Genomic DNA, 24,396 nt, shown 5'->3' on the forward strand with positions numbered 1-24,396 from the left:
GGCAGAGTTCAGTGGTGTGTGTGTTGAAGAGTTGGTGAGTGAAGTGGAAGCATGTGCTTGGTGAGTGAGTGAGGCCAGCGGGTCTGTGTGAGTGGAGCGAATGGGGAATGCATGGTGCGATGAGTGATTGGGGGGAGGAGTGACTCCCGCCCAAGGGACCCCGGGGTCAGTATAAAGTGAGTTAGCTGGGTTAGTCAAATTGAAAAATGGAGGTCGTTTTGTTGTTGGTGGGAAAGTAGGCTCGAGACCCATTTGGAGGGGTGCAGGAGCCCTGTTGACGGGCTTGGGAGCGTGGCTGCGAAAGGTGAGTATCGCTGAGTGGGTACCCCGGGCACCAGGCTAGTCGGCCGCGGTAGGCCAAGGGCCCATGGGGGGCCGGGATAGAGTAGTGGGCACGGGTGCGCCTGCTTGGTGCGGGGGCCCGGGCGCCATTAGCCGCGTGGGCAGTGCAGTGGGCACGGGTGACCCTCGGAAAGGGGCCCGGGAGGCCGGCCTGCCACGTGTGCGTTTCAGGGGAGGTGCCATGGGGGGCACTCCCCGGTGTTAGGGAGCTGGTAGGCTCGGAGGCAGTGTAGTGCCCGGGGGTGCCATAGCGGGAGATTCGGCAGAGGGTCGTGCCTGCCAAAGGGAGCCACGTGTCCCAGCCAGGAGACCGTGTGAGGGCACGGAGAGAAAATTGGGGGGTGAGGCCCGAAATTGTGAGGACACCAACACAGGCGACGGGAATCTGGGTTGATAGAACCAATAGTTTAAGCGAGAGGCGCTTGTTGAAAGCCCCGGGGTAGTTTAACAGTTAAATGGTTAGGGTAGATTAGGAGATGTACCCCTCCGCACCATCCATCCCCTCGCTCTCGTTGTGGGCCGCTGGACCCACTTTGGGTTAGATCGCCGAACTCTGGGGAGGCCATTCTGAGGCTTCGTTGGGCCTCGACACAGGACGCTAGCTCTCCCTTATTCCCCTCCGGGAAGGGAACGTAGGGGTTGGGAGTAGGCTAGGTGACAGGATAGGTTAGCCGAACAAGGACGATAAAGGGGGTTAGGGGACGATTTATAGTGGGGAAGTAAAAATAAAAAAACAAAAAAATAAGTTGGGGCTAAATTGGGGTTTGACAAATTAAGGGAGTGGGTATGTACAGTGACAGGCAAAGGCGATAGGTTGGGAGGGAGACAGGTAGGTAGGTCCGAGCCCACCTTCCAAGTGGCCAGCACCACCGCACCCCCTCCACCAACCTCCACTGAACGGCAAAGGCTGGCCAGCTTCATCGGCTGGCTGTTTTTTCTTCGAGGCCTGTGCCGGCCAACTTCATCGGCAGCTGTTATTTTGCTGCAAGGTCTGTGCCGGCTGGATCGTCTGCAGCTGCTGTGCTGCAAGGCCTGTGCCATCGGCTGGCCGTGTTTTGCTTCAAGGCCTGTGCCGGCCAGTTCATCTGCCCGCTATGTTTGCCTGCAGCGGCCTTCTTCTGCGGGCTGTGTGCCTGCTGCCTTTGCCATGCCATGCCCACTGCCCCTGTTCACCAGCCCCGTTCAATTTTTGCTTTGCCCCCCCCTGTTCATTTCCATGTGCGCCAGGATCCGCAAGGCAACAGTTTGCAAGCTGCAAGAACTGCCCTGTTGGCAGCTACAACACGGGCCTGCAGTGGCGGCCCGTGCACCGTGTTTGCGTTCATGCATCCATTCGTTGTGCTCATTGCGTGTGCCACTTGAGCTGGCACGGAGACTGCGTTGTGCAGCCCATGCACCGTTGTGGTTCACTGCGTTCAGTTCGAAAGGGAAGGCCTTGGACTGCGTGTGAGCAGCCAGCCACGTTCCCTGTCACCTGCATTGTTTTGAGCCAGAGACTGCATGCGGGCAGCCTGGCTCCCTGCTAACTGCTTTCTTTTGCAGAGTTCATTGATCCTGGGCCATGGTTTAGTGTAAGATTTGTAAGTTAAGGTAAGATGTACTGTACATATGAGTGCGCCCCCGGCATGTTTGTCTTAGCGCCGGCAATTTTATTTAAGTCGTCCGTGTGAGTGAGTTTGTTTAGGTAGTTACGCAGCCCTCAGGTTATTTATTTTGGGGACACGAATACCATGAATGTCGCACTCAGGGATCCGTAGGTAAAATGTACTAGGGGAAAACTACACATGATGGCACACGAAAATTTGACGACTCGGGACGAGTCTGTAAAAAGGGAAGGGGGTAGTGTTGTGGTTACCAGATTCGCAAACCACCATTCAGGTCCCTTAGGTGAGGTATCTCGGTAAGTGCATGTGTAGTTAGGCCCAAACCCGTTGTCTAGTGGGAATACATGTCATTTATACGTGCTGCGACTCTTCAGGATAGCCGTTTTTCTTTTACTATCTTTATTTTGGACCAATCGCCACCATCACAACCACAACAACAACCACCAACCACAACGCCGCTTCACCACAACCGCCATGACCTTTACCGTCGCAACTCGCCACCATCGCATCACCGTCATCTCGCGCCACTCATGGGCACCGATGCTGGACTCGTGTAGGGCGCACGTTGAACAGCGTGTACAAAATCACGGATTTTCTGCTTCAAAAACGGATCCAAAACGACACACGCCCACTTTTTGCCGTCCAATCGGTGAGCGAGGGGCGCACTGGCCCCGCCCCCAGGGCGATCGATATATGCAAATTTGTGGATCAAAAAGCCTTCACGCCCACTTTTTCTCGGGCCAATGGGGAGCGAGTTGAAAGGTCAAAGGGAGGGGGTCAAAGGCGAAGTTACGGGGGGATAAAAGGACGGTGTTCGTCAGTCAAAGGAGTAGTAAAGGTCGGAACGAGGCGAAGGAGTCGGAACAGAGAGTCAAGACTTCGCGGGCGGTGGAGCTGCTCGTCGTGTGCGTTGAAGTCGGAACGGAGGGGACGAGCTGTGGAGAGGCGGCGAGGGCGGACGAGGGGGTGCTCGCGTCGTGCAGGGAGCTGCACCCCTGGGAGGCCGGCAGCGCGACCTGGCCGAGGTGGAGACGCTCGTCGCGCACATAATAAAGATCCTCTATACCCCGAGCATCAGCAACCCCCTCCTGTTTCCCCCCGCGCTGAGATAGTGCGACCAAGGGGGCCCCGTTCCCACCCCCTGCCAGGCACTGTCCACGAGGCCCGCGGGTTGCGGGGCCATCGCCGCTCCGCGTCTCATCACCAGACGGGTAGGCCCGACCTGGTCTCGGCCCCAGGCCTACCTCATTCTTGAGGGTATTTCTTTTCCTTGGTTTTGGGTATGTGTTGTCGGCGCCGTCTGTGAAGTAGAATTGTATAAGTGTTGCCGTGTGCTTGGTAGTCGGAATTAGCTCTGCACTGTGTTTTTCACTTTTATGTTTGCTTTTTGTGTAAATGGAATTGTGTTTTCTTTTTTTGTGTGCATTTGGTGGAATTGTATTTGTGTGCTTCCCGTGTGCCGCGAATAAATGTGCTTTATTGTTGAACTGTCTCCCGCTTCGCTTCGTCTTTTCCCCCATTGAATCCCCATCTTGCTTCACGTAAAGGGTTGGTAGTGGGCTGAGTACGCCCGATAATTAATCGAACCGTCGAGGTCGACGATAACACCGCTCGGTTATTCTGATAGTACGGAACGGGTCGCTTAAGTGGCCCGTGTCCGAAGTCGACCTGCGGCGAGGTGCGATCGCCCGGTCTACCCTCCGCGTGGGTACTTAGGTAGTTCGAATTTGGCGAGCAACCCTATCCCACGCTGGGGCTGATTGGCTCGATCGCGGTGAGACCGAAAGGTCCACCCGTGACTGGTTCCCGGCGTTAGTCCGAGAGGGTCACGACTGGATTGTCCGTCCGGTGGGCGACGTGCCGCGATTCGAGTTACGTGGCCGTTCGCACGCCGGCGGGCGCGAAAACCGCAACAATATATATATACACACACACACACACACACACATACAAAAACGAGGTGTGTTCAAAAAGTATCCAACCTTCATTTTTTGTGCGTAAACAAATGAAGTTAGGGAGGCGTGGTTTGGTGCACGTATGTATGCAATCCTTATCCGTATGCATGAATATTTTCCCGCCTGCAGAAGCTGTCAGTCGCCGACAGACCGTCGATGAGTGAGGAAGTGTAAGTGAGCACCATCGGATTTTCGTTTTTGACAAAATGACGGAAAAACTTGAACAACGCTACTGCATCAAATTTTGTGTAAAGCTTGGCGATTCCCAAGTGGAAATGATCCGCAAGATTCAATAGGCCTTCGGGAATGAAGCAATGGGAACCACACAGATCAAAGAGTGGTACAACCGCTTCAGAGATGGTCGCACATCAGTGGAAAGTGAAGCACGTTCTGGTAGGCCCTCAACATCCCAAAATGAGATCGTCATTGACCAAGTGAGGACCCTGCTGATGCAGGATCGTTGAATCACGATCAGAGAACTTGCAGACGAGGCGGGCATCAGCATTGGATCCGTTCATTCCATTGTGACTGAGGATTTGTGCTTAAGGAGAATCTCAGCTAAGTTCGTGCAAAGCTGCTAACGATCGAGCAGAAACAACTCTGTTTGGAGATCGCACAGGACATGCTGGAGACGGTGAACAGCGATCCCAACTTCTTCAACACAATGATCACTGGCGATGAGACCACAGTGATCCGTCATTTTGTCAAAAACGAAAATCCGACGGCGCTCACTTACACTTCCTCACTCATCGGTGATCTGTCGGCGACTGACAGCTTCTGCAGGTGGGAAATATTCATGCATACGGATTAGGATCGCCTACATAGGTGCACCAAACCACGCCTCGCGAGCTTCATTTGTTTACGCACGAAAAATTAAGGTTGGAAACTTTTTGAACACACCTCGTATATATACATACAATTATCTACATATCTACGTATATAAACATACATATATATATATATATATATATATACATATATATATATATATATATATATATACATATACTGTACACACACACACACACACACACACACACACACACACACACACACACACACACACACACACACACACACACACACACACAAAGGTGGATACTTTGAGACCTGGGAGGGCTCAATTACACCTTCTGAAACTGCATTTGCATATAACAACGAATGACACTTTTGCTTCTCTGAAGTGTTGTACATTTAATGTTGCTATATTTTGTCTTTCTGCTTTGTTTGAATCTATTTTCACTCTTTTCTTGTTTTCAATCCTTCTCAATTCCTGCTATTATTTCTAAGTTTGCCTCTCATTTTTTGCCAGGAAATCAGCAATGAGATTTTAGCAGTCGTGCATTCTCGGTGTCCTGCAGTTTTGTCTTGCTGATAAGGATATTGAAGTCTGAGCAGCATTGTCCAAAACTGATGTTGATCTCAATGTAGAATGAAGAACTAGTCTTGCATAGCTGGTGAAGATACGTGTCAATCTGCGTTGGTGGACCGGGAGACATCTCGTCATTCAGTTCTGTCAAGTCATATCTAACTTCTGGTGACATTCATCATCAGCTTTCGACAAAAATCCCAATCTTGTACTTCTTCTCGAAGCTCTGGCAGAGACAGCTTGATTTTTCTCTTTACCCCATCCACCCAGCACATCCAAAGTCTATTGTCTTCCTCTTCTTCTGTCAACCATACCCAGCATTGGGAAAAGTCTTTCTTTTTCTGCACATATGATGTGTCCAATGTCCGACAGTTTATTTTTTTAGCACGAGTGCTTCTCATGTGCATGGTGGTATAATTTATTCAAGGATTGAGTTGTTTGTTCTTCTTGCAGTCCATGAAATTTTAAAGATTAGTCTCCAACATCACATTTTAAAACTGTCAATCCTCTTCTTTTCTTTCATTTTCACCGTACATGACTCACATCCATACATGACAACTGGAAATTCCAGAGCATTCATCAACCTCCTCTTGGTTTGTATTGTCACATCTTTGTCTTTCCAGAACTTTTTGTCAATCCTGACATTGTTGTTCCCCCCCAATGCTGATCTGTCTTTGAAATTCTCCTCCAATTTCTTCACTCACTTCAATCTTCGGACTCAGGAAGATGAAACTTTCCACTAATTCCATATTATCGTTTCCCCAATCTGAACATGTCAATCTTTTCAGTTTAGTTTCAGTTTAGTCCTTCCACTTTTCTTTCACCTGTGTTTTTTTCTGTCAGATCTTTTCCTGTTCCACTCTTAAGAACTCCAATCCGAGCACTAACCTTTCCTGTGATATCTCTTTCTTTAAAAAAAAACTACCTCTTGTTTTTCCTGCTCTGTTGTCACTTTATATCACTACGCATTCCTCTTTCAAATATTCATCTTTGTCTTTCCAAGCTTGTTGGAAGTCAGCATTTCGCCACTTAAGGTCCTCTCTTGATGAGCCTTTGGTTTTCATCTCTATTCTTCTGTGTAATATTTATTGCCCCTTCTGACAGCCATTTAGCCTTTGTCTTTCTGGTTGCTTTTGGGATGTTGTTTTTGGCATCTTCTTTTACAATGTCTTCAACCTCTTGGCACAATTATTCTGGCATTGTGTCAACCATTTCCAGCTTTGCAAAGCACTTTTATAGATTTTTAAAATTTACCTTTATGGCATAGTGTTAGCTTCACCACTGAAAGTAGGTGGAGGTTATGTTTTCACCCGTCTGTTTGTGCATTTGTCTGTCCGTATGTCTGTCTATGTCTGTCTATCTCAATAAGTTGTAGACTGATTCGACCAAATTTAGAGGAAAGGTTGGGTGTATGACAAGGAGGAAATTATTAGATTTTGGTGAAGATCAGAATCCGGATCCGGATACGGATCCGACAATTTTTCAAGTTAGTATTCACCATTGAGTGATAGGGCCAAAAAACGATATAACAAGATATCTCAAAAAGTTGCTGGCGATTTTGGACCAAACTTGGTGGACAGGTTGGATGTGCATCAAGGAAGACCTGACTCAATTTTGGTAAAGATCTGGATCTGATCAAGATCCAAGAAGTTTTTTTAATTCATTGATTCTCCAGCATTGAGTGAAAGGGCCAAAAACTATATTTTGCATGATGTCTCAAAAAGTTATGAACGGATTCGGACGAAACTTATTGGACAGGTTGGGTGTATTACAAGGATGAATCAATTCGATTTTGGTGAAAAATTAAATCCGGATCGGATAAGAGGGTTCTTTTTAACTTTTATAGTTAAAATTCCCGTTGAGCAAGCAGGTTTCAGAATAAATGCCCAGTGAGTAAGCAGGTTTTAGAAGAGGAAGAGGTAGGAGAGATCAAATCACAAATCTGAGGTGGATCAGAGAAAAAGCAAAGGAATATCAATGGAAAGTGTATCTCTGTTTTATGAATTATTACAAAGTTTTTGATTGGGTTGATCATGAATTGATGTGTAATTCTCTGAGAGAAATGAGGATGTCAGAGCACCTGATATGTCTGGTAAGAAAAAGTTGGTGAATGAGTTGGATTGATTACAAGAACAAGTTGATTTGATTTTGGTTCAGGTCTAGATCCAGATTCGGCCTATCAGTGGGACACAAAATGTAAACTGTTCAGCCTGGCGGGGGTATGCACTCTACTGAGTTCCGTTCTAGTGGAGATATATTTTCAAGGTCATGTCTGGTTGGAGTTAAAAAAAAAAATTCAGCTTTCTCAATTTGATTCGTCGTTTTACCACAAGGAGTTCATGATCTGTCCCACAGTCTGCACCTGGTGGACTATTGGCAGATTACACAGCACTTCTCCATCTTCTGTTGATTAGAATGTATTCAATATGATTTCTATATTGCCCATCAGATGAAGTCCAAGTGTACAGTCTACTATTGGGTTGTTTGAACCATATGTTTGCCATTTCGAGATCATTATCCACACAGAAATCCAGCATTCTCCCCTCTGGCTCATTGCCAAATCTATACTTTCCTGCAATCACTGGTGCTCCTGCTTCTCCAATTTTGCCTTCCAATCTCCCAAAATAATTTAAACATCGACTTCAGGCACATGTTCTTCCAGTTCCTGCAACTTTCAAGAAACCTCCTCCATATTTTCTTCATCTGCTGGAAAAGTTGAAGCATATATCTGAATGATGGTGGTGTTCACTGGATGTCCTTTCAACCTCACAGATATTAACCTATCATTGACTGGGTTGTATGGCAGTATTGACCCTGCTGTCTTCTGATTGCAAATCACTGCCACTCCATTTCCTTTACAGATTTTGTCACCAGAAAAGAACACTTTGTAATTGTATCAAAACCAGCCCAAACCAGTCCATCTAAGTTCACATGCCCCCAAAATCTCAGTTCTTGTTCTTTCCCTCTCTCTCTTTATTACACCTAACTTTCCATGATTCATTGACCTTACATTCCATGTTTCAATTTTGTGAATGTTTGAGAAGTTCAGTTAGACTTCTATTTCTCGTGACCTCAGTTGTTGGATTTTCTTGCAGGTTTGATCCAGTCCTGTCATAACAGCCAGTCAACTCAACAAAGCACGTTTCTCGTCCCTCGATGTGAGTCGAGCTCGGTGTGATGTTTGGAGTACCACCCCAGAGGGTGGAGCAGTACTCCATCAGACTGTGAATAAAAGTTTTGTAATTGGTTAGAAGCTCAGGTGTGCCAAGGAAGAACTTTGCATGACGTAGTAAGCCAAGTCAGAGACTACTTTTGGAGGCCAACTTGGAGATGTATCTTTCCCAGGAAAGATCGTGGCAGATAATAAGGCCCAAAAGCTTGAATGAAAAGATTTCTTCAAGGGGATTGGTAAGAAAGTAGATGGGGGGCAGAGGGGGGGGGGGTCCAGACAGTCCTTTTAGAGAGACATAGTGAGGGTGTGAGATTTATCAGGATTGCAAGACATGTTCCAAGTGTTTGACCAACTTTTGATTTTATCCAGGTCTGCAGAGAGTGAAGAGGCTGCTGCCTGCTGATCAGAGGGATCAGATATGGTATGGCAGAGGGTGGAGTCATCAGCAAAGAGATAAAGAGGATTTTCCAGAGTCTGAGAGATCATTGATGAAAACCAGAAAAAGCACAGGGCCAATAACACTGCCTTGAGTAACTCCAGGCTGGACAGGAAGAGGGGATGAGAGAACTTCATTAGGGCCACATGTTTGCTGCAACAGGAAAGGAAGTCTGTGAGCCATGAGTGGAGATGGCCTTGGATACCACAGGAAGAGAGTTTTGTGAGCAGAGCGGGGTGCCAGACCGTATCGAAAGCTCATGATATGTCTAGCGTTATGGCTCTGATTTCATGCCTGGCATTGAGTATCTCCATCCATTGTTGGGAGAGCAGAAGCAGCATATCCAGGGTAGAGTGACCTGGTCTGAAACGAAATTGATGATCGGAAATCAAGCCTTTGGAAATATTTAATGTCCTAAATGATGATGGATTCCATGACCTTGCTGATGATTGGGAGAAGGCTGCTTGGTCTGAGTTGCAGGAATCTGTTTTTGTACCTTTTTATGCAGAGCAGTAAGGTTTGTTGATTTCCAAGCAGATGGCAGATGACCTTGAGCAAATGAGAGGGTGAATAGAACAGAGATTTGATTGGACACCACCAGGATTTGGAGGAAGAAGAGAGGTGTGCAAGTATCGGTCTTCATGTCTTCGAAGATGGGCCTCGATGGGCACTCTTGCCTGGAGACAAACCATTAAAAATGAAAATAATTAAATATGATATGTGATGAAATGTTTCATGAACTTGTTTTTGTTTCCATTGGTGCCATTTGTGTCAGCAGAAAATGTCATCAGAATAGACGTCACAAGAGAATGTGCTGCAAGCTTAAAATGCAATCGCATGGAGTATGATATGTCGTCGTCAATAAAATTTATTTCAAAAATGGCAAAAACTATGAAGTGCATTTTCAAGAATGTGGGGCAGCACATTACACATCGAAGGTGAGCCTACAAGGCTACTCCCGCCAAGAGAGCAGGAGTGCCTGCTATTATTTAAAATAGAAAGACTTATATAATGGAGAGAGAAAAAGGGTGATAAAAGGAAGGCAGTAGAGAAGAAGTAGAAAGTGAAGCAGAGAGAGAAGAAAAAAAAAGATGAAACAAAGTGAAAAGAGAGAGAGAGAGAGAGAGAGAGAGAGAGAGAGAGAGAGAGAGAGAGAGAGAGAGAGAGAGAGAGAGAGAGAGAGAGAGAGAGAGAGAGAGAGAGAGAGAGAGAGAGAGAGAGAGAGAGAGAGAGAGAGAGAGAGAGAGAGAGAGAGAGAGAGAGAGAGAGAGAGAGAGAGAGAGAGAGAGAGAGAGAGAGAGAGAGAGAGAGAGAGAGAGAGAGAGAGAGAGAGAGAGAGAGAGAGAGAGAGAGAGAGAGAGAGAGAGAGAGAGAGAGAGAGAGAGAGAGAGAGAGAGAGAGAGAGAGAGAGAGAGAGAGAGAGAGAGAGAGAGAGAGAGAGAGAGAGAGAGAGAGAGAGAGAGAGAGAGAGAGAGAGAGAGAGAGAGAGAGAGAGAGAGAGAGAGAGAGAGAGAGAGAGAGAGAGAGAGAGAGAGAGAGAGAGAGAGAGAGAGAGAGAGAGAGAGAGAGAATAAAAATATTGCAAGAGAATGGAGGTCTAAATGAATGAAAAGCGCTTGTTGAACCAATGTGGAGCCAACGTTCCGATCTCAAGCTTTGCTCTTTGTGTTTATGATTGTGGTGCTGAAATGAAGAAAAATATAGGAGACTGCCATGTGACTGATGGAATGTTCAGGAAAGTTAGAGTGTAGAGTGACCAGCTTAGAGAAGTTTGTGCTGTTGGTTTGTACATCAAGCAAGTGTTCATGGAAGTAATTGCCCAGTCTTCACCCAGTTTCACCAATGCAGATGTTCTTGCAAAGAGTGCATGTGATTCTGCAGATAACATTTTCAGAGGTGCAATTGAAGTGATCCGTGACTTCAATAGTGCTTATTTCATTGATTCATTCTGATGTATGGATGATGCCTGTTGATTTCATCCATTGATGTTGATCTAAATTTTCCAAACCCATTTGAGCATCATCACCGTTTTGGGGAAGTGCTCAGTGATAGTGCCTCGTGCATATACTGTTTATCCCGCAAGATAAGTTTTAACAGCCACTGTGAAACCACACACCCTAGGTTATGCCACAATCGCAGTAATTACATTGCCGTCAGACCAAAATTTGAACAAATCAGTTAATGTCATACGTTCTATTACATAGAATTACACAACCGGTCAAAAGTTTTTGAACACCCCCATTTTTCCAGTTTTCACTGAAATGTAAGCACTTCAAGTCCAGTGAATAACCTGAAATGGTACAATGCCAAGCAGTAAACTGCCAGAGGTTAAAAAAAAAGTTTAGGTGAACAAAAACTGAAAAATAATGTAAATTTCAGAGTTGTTAAAAAAGGCCCTTTTCAGGGAACAAATAAAGGGTTAGCAACTGCAGCTGTTCTGCAGCAATGGAAGTAAATTAAGCCTTGAAAGTTGATGCAAACAATTCCTCCAGGTGTCCCAACTTTTGTTGATTAGTTACAAACCCTGTGTCTGTATAAAGGTAGTGTTGGAACAGACTGTTTTGCTGCACCCTCTGAAGCATTATTTAGACAATATTGTACTGCAGGAAGTAGTACATTGCTATCATAATGGCAAGAAAAAGACAATCAACAAGGGAAGACAGACAGACCATTATAACCCTTAAAAGTGTTGGTGTTTCCTTTGGAGAAATTGTAAAGCAGCCAAGGTGTCAGTGAGTAGTTTCCTACACCATCAAAAGGCACTTGGAAACTGGAGGAAACTCTGACAGGAAGAGGTCTGGCAGACCCAAAGCCCAAAAACAATCAGAGGACAAGTTTCTGAGAGTCAACAGCTTGCATGATAGGCGGCTCACAGGACAGCAGCTTCAAACACAGCTTAACACTGGTCGAAGTAAGGAAGTCTCAGTTTCATCTGTGAAGGGAAGACTTCGAGCTGCAGGTTTGACAGGTCGAGTGGCAGTAAGAAAGTGATTGCTAAGATGGCAAAATAAGAAAAAGGGGCTTGCCTGGTTCATGAAGCACCACCAGTGGACAACTGAAAACTGGAAGAAGGTCTTCTGGACCGATGAATCGAAATTTCAAATCTTCGGTTCATCACGCAGGGTTTTTGTACGCCGTCGAGTAGGCGAAAGGATGGTTCCTCAGTGTGTGACACCAACTGTCAAACAAGGAGGAGGGAGCGTGATGATCTGGGGCTCTTTTGCTGGATCCAGAGTCGACGACTTGCACAGAGTGACTGGCACCCTGAACCAAAAGGGCAACCACAGCATTTTGCAGCGCCATGCAATACCCTCTGATGTATGCCTAGTTGGTCAAGGGTTCATCCTACAGCAAGATAACAACTCGAAACATACCTCCTGGCTATGTCAGAACTACCTTAGAAGAAAAGAAGAGAAGAAAAGAATCATGGAATGGCCAGCACACTCTCCAGACTTAAACCCCAATCGAGTTGGTTTGGGATAAACAGGACAGAAGGGTGAAAGCAAAGTGACCTACAAGTGCAACACATTTGTGAGAACTTCTGCAACAGTGTTGCGAAGAACTTTCTGAACAATATTTGATTTCCATTGTAGAAAGAATGCCACAAGTATGTTCGGCTGTTATATCTGAAAAAGGTGGGTTACTTTGATGAGTCAAAAATTTAGATTAAATTTTGTTCAACAAAACGATTCCATGATTTCTTTTTTATCTGCAATTGTTTATTTGTTCTTTGCTTTAATTTCAGAGTACATTGAAACATTAAACTGCTTAAATTTCAGTAAAAATTGGAGAAAGGGGGGTGTTCTAAATCTCCAGACCAGTAATGTAGCTTTCATAATATGAACTGCCTTTTTCTAGCAATAACAGATGTGTCACCACTTAATGTCACTGCAACTAGGCAGATGATCTCACTGCCATCTAATCAATGGTATTCCTTACCCACAAGCCACACTGAACATGTACTGTGCAAATTTAGTTATATTAACTCCTGTGAAAATGTCTCAAAAATTTCCATGGCATGCACATCCTGTTATCCTTCTTAGTCAAAGATAGTTGTTCACATGTAACATGCGAATAACTTGGGAGCGTGAATTTGTTTTCGTGTAGAATCTGCTGCAGCAACAATAATGCCCCTCTGAGATAACAAGGAATGTAACATGGTGTCTGTCAACAGCTATCCAAGAAGTCCAGACAGACTACTTACTACCTGCAGTTTTAAGCAGACATTTGGAATTTAGCCACGGTACAGTGCTAATGCTTATGCTTCACAAAAGACATTGGGGGATCTTTAAAATTCACAAACAACACTTGCTGGAAAAAAGGTCATCTGCTGGACATCATACTCATTGATGCATTTCCCTGCATCCAAAACACCAAAGTAACAGTTTATAGCTGGGTTGAGATTCAAACTGAGGCTAGACAGCTCAAAAAAAAAAAAGAGTATGCATACTTTGAGGTTATCCTGCCAGCAAGAGATGCCTATTTATTGTACAATACACCGTAGTGCTCAGATGAGGTAGTTTATAAGGCACCATGGTGCTCCCCTGGGGCACTTCATAAGACATCATACCTCGAGGATAGAAAATCCATGAGACCTTTCCATTATATTTTTTGCAAGGAAACTTTTCAACCATATGAAGCTATTTGGATGTCTTAATGATGTAACATATGCAACTTCATTTCTTTCAATTTTTTTTTTCTTCCTAAGACTCATGGTAGAGTTCTCGAAGAGAGAACTGAACCTGCTTCAAAGTGATGGCTGCTTTGATTATTTCTGTATTAATGCGACCCAACATAACAACAAATGCCCATTACTGATTGTAGGTGAGACATGACATTGGCATGGCTGTTGATATGTTCCCAACACAGAACAAGGAACTGCTGTACTGGGAGCTTACCAAGCAGTTTATGCTTGTGCTGCATGAGAGGCACCAGTGCCTGCATTGGCAGAAGCACAGCCCGGTCAGGAGGGTCAGCGACTTCTTGCAAAGGCCAAAGTCTGGCCTCCACCGAGCCCGGTCATTAGCCATCAATGGCTCTTATGGGAGCTAAGATCGCTGTAGTTGGATAGAAAAGTGGTTTGAGGAAAGGGGGGTGGGGGGGGGGATTTAACACTCCAGTCGAGCTCTTGGCTTTCGATGAGCGACTGCTCCTGTCGGTCTTCTAAGCCCCTAAAATAATGCTCAGTCTGATACCGCAGCTTTGCTAAGTGCCACAGATTTACTTTCACCACGGATTAAGATGAAAGCCACACTAGGTATTTTATGGGGAAAATATATGTATCGTTTTTTTTCACCTCGGAGGAATCATGCAGTGTGAGCCTTGCCTGAACAGGCCACGGCGTTCCTCAGTAAAACAGCAATAACTCAGGGAAAGTAAATGACTAAACGGCGACTGAGGGCAGGCATATAGTGCCTTCTATACATATTGAATCTGTTTTGCAGCGTACTTTGTTAAACCAGCTGTGCAAAAAAAAAAGAAAGAAGAAGCCAGAACCATGTTTACGGCCTCGAATAATGTTTAACAAATAACAAGGACGTTTTAATGCAGGCGCCGCCGAATAGTATTCCTGCGGACGTGAATCAGTGGTCCACCTACAGACATGTTCTTCCGCACCAAGGCACAAATAAATGGCAAAAAAATTAGGTTTCCAACTTTTCAACTTAGAGCTATTATGTTGCTGCTGGGGAGGGGGGGGGGAGGAGGGGGGAGAGAGGGAAGAGGGGGTGTTTTATGATCTATAAAATGCAGCATTCATATAAAATGACAAAGCAACAGTGACAGCAGTGAAAAACAGAATTGCGGTTTCCTTTTCCATCTTCATTTGGCCGTGCAGCCTTGCAGACCTTTCTTGGCTCACGCATGGACAGTCCCGACCGGTTCTTCCTCCCGTTGCCTCAATGTTCACAGCCTCACAAACGGCAACCCCCTTCCCCCTACTCCCCGACCCCATCCCTCCATTCTCGCCTCTACACTCTACCCAGAATGGTATTCCGCACGAGCCACAACCGCGCGACACTTTTATCTCCCGCGATCTTTTCCCAAATACAAGCGGAGCATTTGACAGCTCGGATTGGCGTCCATCTCTCCTTTGGCGTTTTTACTGCTGCCAAAGCGCACTTTCCCTTTGTTAGCCTTCGCATAAGACAGGCAAAACAACAAAAAGGTCAGCGGTAATGAAATTTGACTGCCCGCTCAAAAATGCAGCAGCTCGTGGCTTTAAACCGGGAAGGAGTTAAGCTGCCGCTGTCACGATCTGCTTAAAGTTCCCTGGATTTGCTTGTAAAATAATAATGTTGCCGGGGGCTCAACCGTGATTAACCTGTCAGACTTCATTATTCTGTGGGGCGTCAGTGTACTATGTGGGGCGTCCGATTTTCCGATCCCTCCTGTCTCATTCTCTCCTATCTCTCCGCAGTCGTCAGTTTTTCCACACCCCTTATACCGACCCCCAACCTAACGAACCCCATCCTTACCCACTCCCCCACCCTCTCCTGCACCATACCCCCCTTCATCCCTCCCTGTTTCCCACCCCAAGCTGCGTTCTGACCTTGACTCCCTGCCCATGGAGACATGGCTAATGACTTTCAGGCCAGGCTTAGTCGGATTCTTCACCAATTTAATCAGGCTCCGGTGCTGGGTGTATGACCCAGCCTGGATGCTCCCACCTTTGTCCGCAGAGACACACTATATGGCATCATACACTCGCAATGGCGCTGCATCCAAATAACTTCATTTCACTTTGATGCTCCCACGATCAACTCAATGCGCCATCATGGCACAGTGCATTGGAACGCTTGGTGTATGCAAAACCACTCACAGACATCAACACAAAATGATTCAAGCTAGATAAAAGAAGAAAACTTTGAGGCATAGGTAAAGCAATAATAATACAATAATAATACAATAATAATAATAATAATAATAAAAATTATGATACTACATGGCACAAATCCTATGTCTAATCGTATTTATGTACATATATGTTTGGCTTTGTGGCCATTTTTGTATGTTCTGTTTATTCCAACCTGCCCAAATGATTTAACACTGTCTCAGGTCAATTTTGTTGTCAAAATACATGAAATGGTGCACTTATATCAGCAAGGCCAGACAGGAAATTTTGCTGGTATTCAGGAGCATCTCATCATTTTATAGAATGGTATTCATACAACCGCCCGATCATATCGCTTCTGCCTTTGTGCCGAATAGGAACGTCTTGGTGGTGACTATGATGTATATGTCCATCCTGTAATACAGTAGAGGTTTGGAAATAAGCAAGAGACGTTAACGGAATATAATGTACCAAAGGTTTTCCCCATAGTCCGTCTTCCATGAAAGGTTCACGTGGAATGTACAGTAATACCCGCCCGCTAATTTGCAGCGCACATGCCGCGCATTAAAATTTGCAGTCTCGGCACTCTCTTTCCATCATCTTCACCTTGTCGTGAAATAACTAATGAGACGAAAATTTTAATCATTTATGAATCTATCAGCGCCGCGTGTTTGTGGTCAACCCTTGATGTTTTGACACACCTTCTAAGTGAGAAAAAGTGCTTCAGACAGGCTGATATGCACAATTTGAAACAATGAAAATGCAAGGGCCCCATCACAAACAGGAAAATAAAAAAATACCAAAAAGATTTAATGTTACAATACCTTGCACCTGCACCCTTAAACATATACTACATATCATTACAGGGAATACACACCCATTTGTTATTCCTCTATTCTCCAGCCATTCAGTTTTGCAGAAAGAATGAATTAATCTTCCTGCAATGAGGATTGAATTTCCTTTTACTTCGCTGCAATAACATGGCACACCATAGCATCTTAGAAATTGTAATCAATAACATACAAGTCGACCATAAGATAGTTATAATGCAAATTTTCAGAGGCTATGTGGGAATGCAATTTTTTTTCTCTCGAGAACGACTAAGGCTCACGGAGGAACTTGTGCATACATTACATGCAGGACAAGGACATTAGGAGATATTGGATTACTTTTGTATGAATTCAAGGGCATTAGGAGACATTATTGTACCTTCGTATGAATTTGAGGATTTCGGCTGTTGGCGATGCCGCATATGGGATTTGAATTTGGGATCCCAGTATCATGAGCTAAACACTTCAATGGGAATACCAAACCGACCAACCCATAGATATATGAATATAAATAATTTTCTAGTTTTCTCAATAACCTGACACCATTTAGCTCACTTAATCTTTCATTGGAAGTTCACCATTTATGTAGCCCCATTGAACCAATGAAGTAGTTACAGTTGAGGATTGGTTTGGATGAGGAAAGGTGGTCAACTGTACCCTCGACCTGGAAAGGATTTTTATTTATTATTATTATTATTATTATTATTATTATTATTATTATTTGGTTTGGGGCCCAGCTTAAAGGCCGACATTCTTTGTGAGAGATACCATAGGCAACTTTAATGTCCACAACCAAATGCAAACAGACAGATTATCTCACTTAATGTGCTGTCTAAAAGGATGACTTGCTCCCTGATACCACTTCCTCTTGCTTGCACTATCCACCATATGGCAATTTTATCGTCATCTGAGTCAAACATACTCAGGATCATGTAGCTGAGAGCTGAGCAGGTCAACACCGGAGCCTTACTATCACCCCGAGAGGTTTAATTTTCAAAATTTCAAGCAAATATGTAAAACGGAAGCAGCAACTCAAATCAGCTCGATATTTTGAGAACACTCCATTTATGTCGAGCGATGCATCAAAACAAAACAGATTGGAATATGTGCACTACTGTTCCCTAAATAACTGTCATAATGACAAAAACAAAGGCAGAGAGGGTAACATTGAAACATGCAAATAAATAAGGGAGGTGGGGGTGGAAAGAAAATAAATCCAAGCAAGATGGGACAAGCTAATGAAGTACCTTTTGCTATTACAGTACAAAGCAGTTCCAGATAATGTGAAAATGGTTGAGTGGCTCAATTTGAAGCTCTGACGTAAAGAGCATTCATTTGGAAAAGAAAAAGCATTTCAATGTTAGGTGCAGAAATAGCTTTGGGAGGAGAAACAACAGAAGAAAAAGAAGACAAAAGGAATACAAATGTCTGGCAAACCAAAATAACCGAAGACATACCTCCATGCAGAATTCTCAATTTATATAGATGCCTGTAACGGTGAGGAAATCTACATCGGCTTTTTGGTCCGTATTGCAGTGAATTGTTCGCTCATTGTCTATAAAGTCCAGACAGCCAGAGAACCATGGATTGCATGAATCGGCCAAAGCAGCTCAAAAAAGACAAAATATCTGCAAATGAAAAAGGACATTGTTTAATTGTCATGCAGTGTCATTGCTATTCCATTGAAATATATTTCTTATAAAAACACACACACAATGCATTGTGATGGTCTTCAATTATTATTGTGTAAAGAGATGCCAAACGTGCGAAGCATGTTTGTGTTTTATTTGTTGTGATGTGTCAAACCTTACCACATTCATACTCCTCAATGTGGCACCGATATGGTGTAATATAGTTGGAGCCTCCGCTCTGAGTATGGGAGGTCGGTGGTTCCAACCCCACCGAGTCGTACCAACGACTTTTAAAATGGTACGTGTTGCTTCCTTGCTTGATGATCATCATGAAAGGATAGAGCATGGACAAACAACGATAGGTTGACAATCATGGGCCTAATGGCCTCTGGCATTGAAGTTCTTTGGAAGGAAACTCCCATTATAAATATGGCAGATTCAAAATTGGAGAGATTTGGGGTGGTGGTTGGGGAAGGGGGGGGGGATTAATAGCAATATATTTAAAAGAATAACGAGAAGAGATAAAAAATGATCTGTAATGTCCATTTCGACCAACCCTCATCTCACTTTATTGCATCATAAAGAGTGATTCAATGAGGAATATTTATTCAACGAGAGGACGATAATATAACAAAATAGGTAAATCGTAAAAATTATTTGACCAGAGCAAAAATATTTTTTACATTTCCAAAAAAACAAAAGGACATTTCCACTGCATGTGACATCCACTAATGAAACAATGTTTTTAAAACAATTTTCCCATTGCACAACAGATAGCGGTGTGCATTCGTGCTTTGAGTTAATTATGGAGACATTTTTCAAGCTTGTAGAGGGAAACTTGTACACAGGCAGAGAACATTCGGCCCATCATTAATGTACATTAACGACACCCTATTAACTTAAGCCACTGATTTCATTATTATCTATTCACAAGAACCCCATTCTTACCTTTTACTTCATCTAATTTAACATCCACATCCCTTTTGGAACTAAATTACTCAGGGAAATGCAATTAACCAGAACAATGTCACACAATAGCCTACTCTTTTTAAGAGATACGGTGGGATAATTAATGTCTACATTCGAATTATGCTGCTCACTTTTACATCTCTGAAGGCAGCATACTCTGAGATGCAGCGCCTCCTTCAATCACCATACATGGTAGTTTTAGTCGTGTTCGATTATGCAGGGGCAACAAACTCATGAAGATCAGTGAGCTTCGAGGCAAGAAGGATGACACCTCCATTATTGTAACAACTAAGTCATCTTTATGGTTGGCAACTCGATCATCAGGTTAAACAATGAATTACAAGATCGATCATTCAAATCATTTAATGTTATAAGCAACAGTCTTCTTTTTCTTTTGAATGCAGCACAAGGCTGCAGGGTAGCATCATTGACTGAGGGTGCGGCTGTGCCACTGATGCAGTGCCCTCTGTAGGTTAGGGTAGGACTTTGGACTTTATTAATGGCAGCAGCGAAATCTTGCCGAATATTCGCGAATGACACTGTGGGATCATTTGACGTCTATCAACTCATGCCGGTAGATGTGGCACTTTGTTTAACATCCATCCGAGGGACAGCACACAAATTAATGAATCACATTGCCTGTGAAACACTGGGATGATAGTTCATATCCAGGTCAGCATTCGAACCCAGGCTAGACAGCTTAGAGGTGATCAATGTGCACACCTCTACTCTAGGACATACTGCCAGCCCAGTGACAAAGTAATAACACTGCAATGTGCATGTCATGTGATGATAAAAGTGCTCATTTCACAATTCCTTCAAAAAAAGTATATCGACCCATTAATTACAGTATGTATAGGGTGTTTCAAAAAGATTGATGCAACTTAAAATGTTTATTTACAAAGAAACAGAAACCTCAGGAACGTGAACCAAACATTTCTTGAAAGCGTATGACATGGTATTTTCTATCACTGATTGCTGTTGGAGGAAGTCACTGCAAGAGTTTGTGAGAGCCCAAAGTCTGAAATTGCCATTGACGCAAAATCCTTGTAATTGACGTTCTTGATGTGTGCCCCTCCACGGTTCAGACAGGCATCGATCCTGACTCCAAAGTTCTGTCCAACTTTCCTATAGGTCTCATGTGGCACTGCCTGGAGGTAGTCTGGTGCTTCCTGTTTCAGATCATCCAGCATGGCAGGGCGGTTGGCATAGAGAGAGCCCTTGGCTGCCCCCCAGAACCAGTAGTCCAGAGGGTTCAAATCTGGGCTATGGGGTGCTCAATCATGAGTGGTACCCAGGACAATGAGGCAGATCCTGAAGAGCTGCCCCAGGAAAGTGATGGTGTCACCAGCTGTATGTGAAGGTGCACCATTCTGCATAAACCACGTCATGCTGAGCTGGTTTGGAGTGACCTTTTGGGCTAGATCATTGTGGAATTTCTGGAGCACGGCCTGGTAGCGCTCACCATTGATCATCACCATCCTGCTGTTGTCATTCTTAAACCAGTAAGGCCCTAGCATTCCCCATTTGGCATTGAAGGTGCAGAAGCATGTGACCTTAAGCTCTTTCAGGTACCTCTCAGTGATCTCCTCAGGTAGTTCTGCCCCCAGAAAATGTTGTTATGGTTATTGATGGCACCGTTCAAGTGGAAATGGGCTTCATCACTGATCTAGATCAGGTTGATCCAGTTTGGGTACCGCTCCATCTTGTCACAGAGCCAATTGGACATATCAAGTCTCCCTCTCATGTCATCCTGACTCAGTTTATGCCTAATAGAGATGATGATAGGGAAAAGATTCAGTTCCTTAGTGAGGTTACACCAGACTGATGTCGGTTTGATGCCGAGCTCCTGGGAGATCCGGCGGTGGGACTTCTTGGGACTGTCCACTGCAGAGTCCTGCACAGCATCGATGTTGGCATGGCTCTTGGTTACTGATGCAGGCCTGCCACTGTTGCCCTTGCTCTTGTGTACTCTTGTGCTCAAAATGTTTCACAATTCGTTGAATGGCACAATTTGTGGGTCCATCACGTGTTCTGAGGTCTAATTCCCTGCAGAACCTCCAGCGGTTGTCCACATATGATTTATTCTCATACCACAGAGCCACCACTTTTGTCTCCTGCTTCACTGCTAATGGCATAGTTGTGCTATGGAGCTATAAATCCCAGAGAATAAATACCATGATAATACCACCAAACCCTAAAAAGGAAAATGGTATAGATTTAAAAACAAAAAATGACAGGAAGTCAAAGTTGTATCAATCTTTTTGAAACACCCTGTTAAGTGGAAGTGGAGCATTAAGTGTGAGGGTAAAGTGAGAAAAGGTGAAAAAAACTAATAACAGTGGAGGGTAGGAGAGAAAAAAATAGGTTAGTGGTGTATGGAAAGGAGTGTGAAGAAATAAAACTTGGAGGAAAGGGAAGTTATTAAAGGAGAATGTTTGTTATAGTATATAATTATATATTATATCATTTATAGTTGGTATAAAAGCCTGGTGTTGGCTTAACGGTTAAGGTAGTTGGCTTTAAAGATCTTTGGTACCTGAGTTTTGAGCCCCTGTCGGCTGGCCGTTGCATTAACACCAGGTGGGGTTGACACCACCTGCCATCCTTCTGAGGTTGGCAAAATGAGTACCAGTGTATTGGGAATAGAGGGCACTGCATCAGCAGCACAGCTGCGCCCCCAGAAAATGATGCAACCAGCCCATACGATAGCTAGCTATAGTAGGTATAATGCTATGGAGAGAGGTTTCAGTATCAGGTCAAACCTGAGTTTTACATTGAACATTCCTCCACTTAGATCCCGCAAGTAATGTGTCGATAGACATTTTTGAAGGACACCAACTTATTTTTGAAGGATACTTAACTTACTAATTGAATGTCTCATTGGTGGCCACTGTTAACATTACACACGTGATACCAACTTATTGCAGCATTCGTGCTTTGTAGATACCTTCATGTCAGTCTGAGATGTTTGTACAAGTTCTTCCCTGGGTCTCAAGCAATATAGAAAATCAATGCACAATGTTGACATAAACGTGCATGGATTTATTGTCGTGGGGATGGATGAAAATGTGATGAGAAAATAAAAAATCTCCCCCTCAAATGAGGAAAGATGCCTTGTAACACCCATCAATGAAATGTCTTTTGAGGATTGCATTTCCTATCTAATTTACAAATGCCTTGACTTTGCACAATATCCGGAAGGCAGAAGTGTAAATTTCATCGTTAGCATTTGCAATGAGAAAATAACACAAACTAAATCATAACGAGTAAATCATTGAGTGGACTCAATCATGTTGAGCCACCCTTTCAAGATCAGCTTCTTCCAGTCCATCATGACTGCTTGAAGGTGAATCATGTGCTGCCAAGTGACTTCTGAGAGCATCCTGGACATGCTCAATTGGATACAAATCTGGTAAGCTTTCCAGTAGGTCCACTTACTTATTTCCATCTTCATGCAAGGACAGTTTGTTTACATAAAATGGCCGATTATGCAAGTCATTTGCCTGACAGAGAAAACAATGACACACATTGATATAACTTATGTTTATGTTTATTGGCAATTGTTTTAACTGAATAAAAAAAAAATTCATATGCAAAACAATGTTTTTTACAACAAATTTAAACTGTAACTGAATGATGTTATTTAAATTTTACACCTGATGTAAATACACAGATTTATTGATAAACTCGAGCTTGTTGCTTGCCATGTCTGACAATACAAGTTCTCACTGGTGGCCACTATTAACATTACAGCTAGTCCTCTTGAACAATTTCCATATGGGTGAGAGCAAGTGAGTTGACGAGATCAATTCCAAATATAACGTCATATCTGATGCAACTTCTTGCCGATGCTCTTTGGCCCAAAGTAATGTGAGATTTTAACTGCTGTTTCCATCTTGTGCACCCATATTTCTAACATCAGTCCTTCCCCCCACAGATAATAATGCATTCTATCAATGTTCACAAACAATGATTTTCATAGTTTTACGTCTGCATTGTTGCAGACTCCCGTTGAACGACACAAGAGTGAGCACTTTTATAATAGGAAGGGGCACTCAACCTTGGCACGAAGAGATTTAGGTGACTTTGCAGTTGCAAGCCTGAGAACTACTACTTTGGCATCATTCATCATTTTCTGATGCCAAAGAGACTGCAATGACCATAGACAAATTAAATTGAAAACCAGGTGAGAAGTTGGGATTCAGCAGGTGCATATGCCCAAAGGGCAACCTTTGTTTAAAAGATACAGTGGTTTCTGTAATGTCCGCAAATGAAAGAAAGCAGATGGAGTAGTCGGCTTTATATTATCATCCATTCAAAAGAATAGCATTCTATATAGGAATGGCGTGCCTGCTAATCACAGAGACGAAAGTTTGTGGTTTGATCCCATCCTATTGGGAACCTCATTCAGACTAGAAAATCCAGACATGAACACATTACGACTGAACTTTCCTGCCATTCAAATGATTGTATTCAAACTTAATGTTAAAGTGAACAATGTAGGAAAGATCCTCAAGGATTTGAGTAGTATTAAGCACAAAAAGGAAAGAGAATAAATATCCCAGGCAATTACTTGCCACCACCGGTGCAACAATGAATCTCAAAAGCCCAATTCCAATGATCCCTGCAGTCATACAAATAGTCAGGGGCAACTGCCTGAAAATCTGTTCCAGTTAAGATTTGGATCTGCATTGAAAAACCTTCTATAATATGTTAATGAAAAGCAAGGAATACAAGGAAGCTAAGATACAGGAGGAGGTGAATGGGCATATCCTCATCCAATTATCTGACTTTATCTTTATTCATTTTATTTGTTCTATCGATTTAATTGAACACTTATATCTATATACTATTAAACAACCAGCGATTAAAATCCACATCCCATAATACTTAATATCCATTCAACATAATTTACCACAATATGGTTATGGTATTCAAAAAGCTTTTGGAACGAGATTACTCACAAGAATCCAAGAAATCCCTACTTTTTTGTTTTGAAATACATCAGTGTATATAATTGATAAGGAGGTCCAACAGGATGGTGCAGAGGTAGCACACTTACCTTTGAGCCATCTCGACTGCATTTGATTCGTGGCCAGACTATAAACTGTCGGATTGGTGATTCATAGGCAAGCCATTGTATCACAAGTACACCATCCCTTAGATGGACGTTAAGCTGGGGACCCATCAGCGAACATTATTGATGGGTATTCAAAATCCCATGGTGTATTTCAATGAAAAAGGTAGACAAGG

The sequence above is a fragment of the Eptatretus burgeri genome, chromosome 7 (assembly GCF_056783735.1).
Source record: "Eptatretus burgeri isolate ZD-2024b chromosome 7, Ebu_testis_v1, whole genome shotgun sequence".
NCBI classification, from domain to species: domain Eukaryota; kingdom Metazoa; phylum Chordata; class Myxini; order Myxiniformes; family Myxinidae; genus Eptatretus; species Eptatretus burgeri.